The 9,891-nt window shown below is 35.3% G+C and overlaps 1 long non-coding RNA gene across 1 annotated transcript; it reads left to right on the top strand.

The window, feature by feature from the left end:
* The first annotated feature begins 1,558 nt into the window (after positions 1-1,558).
* Positions 1,559-4,748, top strand: LOC148126155 (uncharacterized). The gene is made up of 2 exons (XR_015742570.1): positions 1,559-2,440; positions 3,157-4,748. It is a non-coding gene; the product is annotated as an uncharacterized LOC148126155 (long non-coding RNA).
* The last annotated feature ends 5,143 nt before the right edge of the window (positions 4,749-9,891 follow it).

Below are 9,891 nucleotides of genomic sequence, written 5' to 3'. Positions count from 1 at the left end.
AGGTTGCTTTAGATCCATAAAACCTTGCTGCCTTATATTTTCTACAGTTAGGAGAATCCAGCAGAATATTTTGAACTCCTGCAGAAAAGTGATGCTTAGCATAGAAAACAATTAAGGACATAGGCGAAATTGATTCACTTTGTTAGTAATAACTGAGCTCTCCTGTTTCTCAAATGTATTCTGTAATAGGCAGTATGTATACACTACCCTTCACATTTAGAATTGGATGATCTATGCCAGCATTTTTGGTGTCTATTGGCAGTTCCAAAACAAATGGTACTCTGAATTCTGTCTAGTTACTGTATTGATTCCAAGCATAATTAATACCACTCACCTAAAGGGTAACAAATAAACCAGGCAGCTCTGAATCAAGATAGAATACTTCCTGTTCAGGTAAATCTGGTTTGGTAAGATTAAGATAGCATGTTTTATTAAGTGAATGTTAAGCTTATTTTTTTTTTTACATATAAGACAATCTTGGAATTTTTTTTTTTTTTACTACATATTACTTCTTAACAAAAATATGTATGTCCCAGATGAACACGGTTGACTTTTTCAAAGCAGTTCCAATATTCAAGCACAAATTTCAACTTGCTTAAGTGCTTTTGGGGGGGGCAATATTGTTGATTGATAATATATGCATGCATATGTGTATGTACAATATAAATGGGTGATGGTATGGAAAGGTTGATGATACAACTATAGCACAAATAAAGAACTTAAACATTTCTTATTGATATTTATGGAATATAAATCATGGACTTATCATTATAGTTCAGTGTAAATTGGTTGACAGATATTGGCTAAAGGATTAATAAAAAGATATGCAAGTTTCTCTAGAAAAACATTTTAAACCAGTTTTGAAATGTACTGTATACAAACACCCACTATGCATACATATTTATATACCCCCATTCATTTAGTTTAAAGCATTTTGATACTGTTTAATACTAAATTATTATGGGACAATGAATTTCTCAGTAGAGTTCAATACTATGCATTCCTACCTGTAGAATAAAATAGGTCCTGCTTTTTGGTAAATAATTTGCATGAAATTGTGTTGCTGAAGTCCTTTTTTTTTTTTTTTTAAAGATCCATTGCAACATGAGCTACATGCATTTGCAATTGCATCAACATAGAAGTCAGAAAAGATTTTTCACATTCTGTCTCATAATATTTGATTCAAGTCAGCACAGATATGGTTGATCAGTGGAGTCTGATGGTATGCTGCTTAAGGGAGTTGAACACTATCTCACATATGTGAACATTTTGCCATTATAACTATACTTGTGTAGGATTACAAGAGAAGAGACTGAAGCCTGATATTTGCCCTTGCTGTAAGCCCACAGATGGATCTAATGCTTCCCTTCTTCTCTGCCCTACCACCTTCTTTTTGTCCCAGCTTTCCTAGGAACTGTCTCCCACTTCTAAAATATATACTCAGGAGAAGAGCATTTCATTAAAAAAATGATGTCACCTGCAATTTTGGTTCATCCATTTATGCAAAGTTGGGTGACCTATGTCCTAGGTCCATACACAGCTCATAGACTGATTTCAAAAATCCTGCACAAAAGATCAGGTCCAAGCTAAGGTAAGAGATTATCCTATCTGACATAGACTGCTGCTTGCAAGAAAAAGCAAAGGAACTCTAAGAAAAGAGTGAAAAAAGAAAGCATCACAAACTTTGAAGAGGGAAAGAATGAGTCTGAGTGAGAATTGTTGTCCCCACTCACTTTTAGCTTTGGGGTTTTCACCTGCCTCTTATTCCAGCCTAATCCACAAGTACCTCCAGCATAATATATCTGATGAAATCTTGCCTCCAATAGAAAATATGGCTTGAAATGCTGATGACCCTCAAACATTGTCCTTGGGTTTTAGAATGTATAGAGTGGACACCTTACAGTCCTTTCTTGAAGTGGTGCCTCCAAACAGGTGTCATGCCAGTCTTTAGCCACTGCATGCCCCTCTATGGATGATGGAACTCGACTACCAATCTCCAAAGATACAGAGTAGGATAGCAATTGCATGGCTCCCAAATAATTACAACCAGTCTTGGGTTGCTGTAGGACATAGAAAGAGATTTCTGAAGTAGCCTATCTGGGCCTGAGAGTTGTGGTATACTCAAAAACAATGCATACCTCAAATAAATAATTTGAAGCCATTTCTTATAGGCCCAGGAGAGTCTAAAAGTTCTCCTAATTATTTTATATGTCAGGGTTTGCATAACAGGAAGTAAAGGTTTCTATCATGAGAATGAACTTCAGGTGTGCTCATTCCCTTTATCCCCATGTTTCTTTTGCATGACAAAGATTTTATTTTAAAATAAAAAATAAAGACTCAAATTTTTTAAAATTCCTGTCAGGACTCCTTGTTTAAATGGGCCAGAGTATCTTCTCCTGAATATGACTTTGGTGCTCTCCGGCAGACACTGGATCATATGGTGAGCAGCTGCCATCTGAGAACCTATATAGAAGGAATTAACAAATACAGCACTTAACTGGATAAATGGCCTAGATATTAAAACACAGAACACTTATTTTATTTTATAAACCAACTTATTTTAAAATGTTATTTAATATTTAACTTCTTATATCTTACAAAATTGACCACACATCTTCACCTTATGTGTATCATATTGCTATGTGTTCTTTTCATATATCTTTATTATTGCAATCCACATATTTCATGTCATATGCTAAATAAATCACATACAGTTCCCTGTGATGGCAAAACTTAAGAAAATATTTCTTTGTTTAAACACTGGTTATTTAGGACAAGAAGCAACATGAGACTGCATATAATGAGGGACTTTGGTAAGTTTAAAACAAGTTCAAGACCCTTGGTGAGGAGAAGTGGAAAAAGCAACTGAGAAAGATAAGAGCCTCACAATCAATCATATTCAAAACGAAGAACTGGATATTCTGAAGAAATCCTTAACTGCCTGAATAGAATTATTTCTATTAAGTAAAGTATAAAATAAATGAATTATTTTTATTATTAAGATTATTTCTATAATCCAGAACTCATACTTACCGTATGAAGTGTTTTGTTTATTTCTCTGTCTCTCTTAGGCCATCGCTAAAAGTACTTTGAATACCATATCATGGATTTTTCTAAGGCCTGTGGGAAATGATTTTTTGTTTATTTCATTAACAGGAGAGCATTACAAGCATCTGAACAAAACTTTCAGCAGTGAAGAATCTCAACAAAGAAACATGGCTCCAGGTACTCTCTGAGACTCTGTTGAAAGAGTAAGTGCTATTTACTTTTGGAACAGAGTTCTTTATCAAGACAAATCAATAGCTTTCTTCACTTTTTTAACTTGAACATGTTTGAGTTAAAAGCGGGAGGAAGAGGGAGAGAATAAAAGGGAAAGGAGAGGCTGATTGTATCTCAGTAGCACAAATGAATGATTTAGGAATGTAAGATGTAACAACCCTTCGGCGTGAGAGAGAGAGAGAGATAGAATCTTGACATTTGTTGAATGATAACTGGATGATAGTAAGCTTATATGATCTCAGGAACAGAGTGCCCCTCCATCAGCTCATCTACAAACCATTCTGGGGGAATACCTGTCCAGCTGAAAATCTGGGTGTCATGCCTTGCCCCCTTTTATCTTTCCAAATAGTTAAACGTACTCAGCCTTTGGCAGATTTATTGTTATACTAAAATGTAGATTATTAACAATTAGAAACTGTTTCATGCTTATCCAATTGTCTGTCTACAGTATATAATCATGATGTCATCTCTTGAAGGAGTTTTTTCCCCCCTCAGATGACATAATGTGAATAGCCATTTGTTTATTTTGAATTTTCTGTTTGCTTGCTATTTTAATTATTATTGGATTGTTCTCCACGTATGTTATAAAATGACACTCTGTGGCCAATAGTTAATGGATTCTGGATGTCATTTGTCATATCTGATCATCACACATAGAAATTTGCCCCTCGAGACATTTCTGTTTAATTCTCGTATTATTTTATTATTTGGAAGTGGAGCTATCAAAAAGAGCATGCGTTTCCAACCCAAATAAACAATTCATCATGTATCTATGAAAGTAGGTGTTAATACTAGGATCAAACTTTAAAAATTTAAAAATGCAAGATGATGGTAATGATAACAGCACAATTCTGTATACATGCACACATTACACACTTCCCTTTAGTGTGTTGCAAATATTTAAAAGGAATAATTATTATTTTCATAGTTTTAAATCTGATTATCTGATTTATTGAAGCTTACATTCAACAGATGTAGGCAATGAACAAATTTCAGACATTAGAAATCATGATGAACCATTTGAGCTATATCAAATGGTATTTAAACAGACATCCATTCACTTTCTTGCTTTTCTTCACTTCCTTTTTTAAATCCCTGCAAATGCTGCAGTTATGCTTAGGAAACCACCTCTCAAGAGCAAATCTGGGGATCTAGCATTGATTAAAATATTTTAAGTGCTGAAAATTGTATACGATGAATTGGGAGCAGCATCCAATGTTATCTGAAGGGCTTTCTCCTGTCTAGTAAGTTTTCTCATAATTTTCCTTCCATTCTATTTTGACAAATCTGTTTTGAAGGTACCTCCAGCCTTTTGAATAATCCAGTCTACTGGTGGGTATAATTCCATTAACAGAATTCCATTAATGAAAATAACCCTACTGTGATGTCCCAATTTACCTGGAGAACTTCAAAGGAAGTAATCAATGAATGATAAAGAAGTACACAATGCTTACTTGTTCTAAAATAAAGTGCTACCTAAGGCTAGACATTATCATAATACATACTTGCTTCTTTATTACAAAATCCAGAAGCACGTCTCAAAAGGCAAAGATCAGACAGAATATAGTTTTAAACATCAAGGTGAAGTTTTACTTTTTGTTGTTTGCTACCACTACTCAAAAACTGGAGTATTCCTAACTGAAATTGCCTTTTAACAGATACAGATAGGAGTTCTGTTATCAGCGGAAGTGAAAAACTGGATCCCCTACCAAATATTTATATCAGGAAATCTTCCATTTTCTTCAGTGGAATTTTTCCTAGCATTACTTTTGGCTGTAAAGTTCTATGAAAATAATGTATTTCCAAAGAAGTGGATTTAACGGCATCCAGTGTACAGCAATAAACTTTTACCGAGGGCATCAAACTGATTAGTTTTTTTTTTTTAAATGAAGGCAATGTCAGTGCCTAGAGGAGCTCTTAGCTCATTTCTCTCAAAACAAACACAAGGGGTAGGATGTCCTATTCCTTAAACTTTGTATCCAGTTATATTAGAGCTGAACTCAACTTTCCTTTTGAAAATGCCCATAGAGTATTTAGGCAAGAAAACTGAGTGGACAATTTCTCTGAATTTCTCCACGGAAATCAAACTTCAAAGTTTCAGTTGGGGAATTCCTTTATGATGTTTTCTCTTGGGATTGAATTGATTTGAATATATTTTAGCAGAAGGATTCCTCCAGGTATTTTTTCTTTGTAATAATTTCTAAAGCACACATTCTTATACCATACTAAGTGAGAACTGATAGGACAAAAAAATAGAGGAGATAATTATCTCTCGAGCAATAAATGGTCCAGATTTACATTTATCCTATAAGTATTGTTATCCATACTAAGTCTTAGAAAAGGCAATAAAGTATAATTTAAGCAAGTCTGTAAATATATACAATTTATAGTTTAAATTAGAAGGGGCTTGAATCAATTCACTACAAAAGGATGGATGGGTTGGACTTACACACAGCTTTCATTACTCCATTATCCTGAACTGATTTGCACTATTGTTATAATATGATACATCCAATTAAATGCAACATAGAGCTAAACTGCCATTGGAATGTAATTGCATCTCTTTAAACAAAATTCCATGTTCTGAATATTCAGGACTCCATGTGCTTCCAGAAAGAGAAATTATTTGCTATTGCTAAAAAAATAAAATAAAGTATTGTTGAATGCAGTTATCAGTGTAATAAAATTCTCCTTAACTTTGGACAGAAACATTTAAAAATCCAGAATTTATGAATCAGTTGTCAGAATTTGCCACGAGTTCACTAAGCAGCTATAAAACTGTTGTACTGAAACAGCCAAACTAAGGCTGGAAACATATTAAACTTTAATATTCTGAGAAAGAAAAATAAATACAAAATGACTCACTCTCTTCTTCCAGTATGAATGAAGATAATCTATAATTTCTTTTAAAATCTACAAGCAACAAGGAGTCATAGAGTTTTTGCAAAAAGAGTCACTTGGGAAATAAATCTAAATATTGCATTACCACAGAAAAGAATGGCTTAAATATCTCATATATTTTTAATCTCTTTAGTAAGGGGTAATTATTCTCTTCATATTTTGGATTAGTGGGTGAGACCATTATTAGGAAAAAAAATTAAGTTAAAAATGTAAAATCTCTGAAAGGCTCTTCAAGTAGCAAAATATTACTTGCATATTTTGGTCGGTAGTGATAATTCTGTAAGTGTGATACTTTTCTGAATTAAAATTGGGAGCACACTCATGACATTTACACAGGAAAAAGTTTATAGTGCATAGAACTAGTAGGTAACCCAGCTAGGATACTGAGTTGGTCATACTTCTTGGATTGAGATCAGTAGAAACTATGCAAACTATAGGCTAAACTGAGAAGGAAGGAAAATCCTTTGAGAAGACAGTAGTAAACTATTTCTGTATTGTTGCCAAGAAAACAACATGGAACTCCTGCCCAGAATTCAAGCTCGGGATGGGTGGGTTAAGTTTCAAAAGATTTTCTTCTTAGTTTTTATAAAAAAAAAAAGACGAATATTCATTAAGGGAGCAGTACAAAGAAATTCAGCACAAGTCAACATAGATGCACCAGTGGCACTCATGTCAGGACATCCATATGGATATTGAAGAGCTACAGTAGGTATGCATGCACACCCATACATGCACAATGCACAATTTAAATAACCATACAGTGTACCTTTATAACTGAGAAATTTATAACAGAATAATAGAGCTGTAAGGGACCTTGGAGGTCTTCTAGTCCAAACCCCTGCTCAAGCAGGAGACCCTATATTATTTCAGATAAATAATTGTCTAGAGGCAAATTGTTCTATTGATTAATTGTTCTAACTGTCAGGAAATTTCTCCTTAGTTCTACAGTAGGTTGCTTCTCTGATTTAATTCTGGCATTTGTGTTACAGAAGGTTACCTGAGTCTGACCTGGTATTTAATGTCTGTACAACAAATTTGTTTTCTCCCATCTTGATGGAAGGCAGCAAGGTCCTTCTTACCCTCTTATTATTAAAAGAAGGCTCCTGCTCTACACACAGGCAAGAAAGCTTTTTTGGTTGACCCCATGTTATTTGGCCAACAAACAGCCTCACCATCTGAAGGACACTCACTCTTTATGAATATATTCCATAAGAATCCCAGTCAGTAAAGGAAGTGAGGGAAGGAGGAAACACAGATTGGACATTAATGTTTGAGAGTAACAGCAGCAGCTTCCAGCAATTCCAAGTATTTCCTATTCTATGATCCTCAAAATGATTTCCAGCTCAAGTTTACAGATGGCTAAATGGCACAACACTTTATGCCTGTCTTTTAGCAAAAGTGACATGCCTTTGTCTGTTTACTGTCCACCACATTTACCTCAAGGAGGCAAGAGGAAATTCCAGTATAAGGCTGCTTAATGTGCCTAGAAAATTGTAAAAAAAAAAATCAATGTAGAGAGAAAGCTCCAAAGTGATGTGCAACCACAGAAAAATGTAATTAGGAGCAAAGAACAACAAGCTAAGGCTGCTGCTTCTGCTTTCTGCCTTAGTATTTTGAGGGTACTTTTCCCCAGATTTTTTATCCTCACATGATTGTCCTTACCAGAGAGGATGGTAAAAGATTATAGGCTTAGTGCCAACTCTTAAAGATAATAAAAGAAGGACAATTTGAAGGACAATAACAGCTACATTAACCAGCTAAAGATCAAAAACTTTTATTTCAACATATGGCAGTCTTCAAATTCCTGCTGACGAGGGCAAGAATGTATTAGAGTCAACTTCAAATGACAGATCAGTAGTCTTGGATCTATGGCCATATATTTTAATAAACTAATAAAATCGGCCAATAGGACAATTCTACCTTTTCTGGATGGAAGGTCACAAAAGAAGATCACATGACTACAGGACACTGCAACCATCACAAATATGAATCAATTGCCAAACATCTGCATTTTGATCATATGACCATCGGAATGTTGCAATGGCTGTAAAATGGTCATAAGTCATTTTTTTTCAGTGATGATGTAACTTCAAATTTGGGTAAATAAACTGTTGTAAGTTGAGGACTACCTGTATTAGCAAAGTTACAGACAAGCATTGTTTCAGTGTGGAATCTAGAAATCAGCTATTGATATCTTTTCTAGAGGAATGCAGAGCTTTACTGACAACTATAGCTGAAATGGTTAAAAATGCTGGGCTCACTGGAACATAAATCACATAAAAGTAGGTCAAGGACACCCGCTGAAGTCAATACTCCTCCTCCTCCACTGACTCCTTCATTAATTACAGAATCTCTGACCAAGCGGAATAGTTTACCAAGCGAAAGAAATCCCATAAAGGAATTAATAAGAAACACCATCACATTAAAGAAGATTCAAAACATCAAGAGCTCTGAACTTCTCAACCCAAGGGGTGGATAAATCTGAAGAATTTGGGTAAATAGTCTAGTTAAAAAAAGTGATCGTGGAAAGGATTAGCCTGAGAACAAAAAAGACAAGGAGTCTAGTGAGCAGTTCTGAAGGTCAGGATTTGACTTGGAGGCCCTGAGCTTGATTTAAGAATAGAGATACAAGAAGCATATTGTTAGCCATGGTGGTGCAGTGGTTAAAATGCAGTATTGCAGGCTAACTCTGCCCACAGACTGGAGTTCAATTCTGAAGGGGCTCAAGGTTGACTCAGACTTCTATCCTTCTGAGGTCCGTAAAATGAGGATCCAGGCTGTTGGGGGCAATAAGCTGATTTTGTAGAGCACTCAGGAGTGCTGTAAAGCACCATGGAGTGGTATATAAGTGCTATTTGCTATTGCTATCCAAGTTGCACCAGTTTAAGAGAACAGTTTTTAAAGAAACCTGACTCACTGTGGAATTCTGACTTTCTTCTTGCCAGCTGTAGTACTTTTACCCTCTAAAAGAAGAAAATAATTCTGCTAGACATTTACAACTTGTTAAAAATAAACATGTATTCTTTAATTATCTAAAGCCAAAGTTATCTCACTCAGTTCAAAGTATTATATTCTCCATCTTATTCATTCCTTGTCCCCATTGGCTGTCCTGTTCAAAGCTATTGCAAGGGTTGATTACTTACCCTATAAATATAATTCACACTGAGCAATGGTGGTACTATCTTCACATAAAGTTGATGAGGTGTATAGGTTGAAAGCTAAGTTCTCCCATCAAAACATTTTAATACCAAGGTTTTCCAAAACTCCTGTTTATTCACACATCCACTCAAGTCTGATGCTACCTGATGAAGAGCCAAAACACCAGAGAATGGCAGATCTCTGAGGAAAAACAAGTTACAGTTCCTGAAAGTTGAGAGCATCTCCTTCCAATGGTCCTCTTACATTTCAATTCAACAACAAAATGCCCTGAAAAAGAATGTGGAAAATGTGGACTCTATTTCCCAGGCCAATTTGGGTGTAGTAGTTAAGGCACTACTGTGAGTTCTAGTCCTTCTTAGGCACAAGGCCAACTTGGGTGACCTTAGGCAAGTGACTCTCAGCTTTAAGAAGCAGATAATGGCAAACCTTTTCTGAAAAGAATTGTCAAGAAAAGTGCAGGGACTTATGCAAACAGTCACCAGGAATCAAACACACACAAGCACACACCTGCATGCAGACACAGACACAGACACACAGACACACACAAACTGT

This window comes from Pseudonaja textilis, chromosome 3, assembly GCF_049901715.1.
Source record: "Pseudonaja textilis isolate UNSWEBS1 chromosome 3, rPseTex1.2, whole genome shotgun sequence".
NCBI classification, from domain to species: Eukaryota; Metazoa; Chordata; class Lepidosauria; order Squamata; family Elapidae; genus Pseudonaja; species Pseudonaja textilis.
This window is presented reverse-complemented; position numbering and strand designations above follow the sequence as displayed.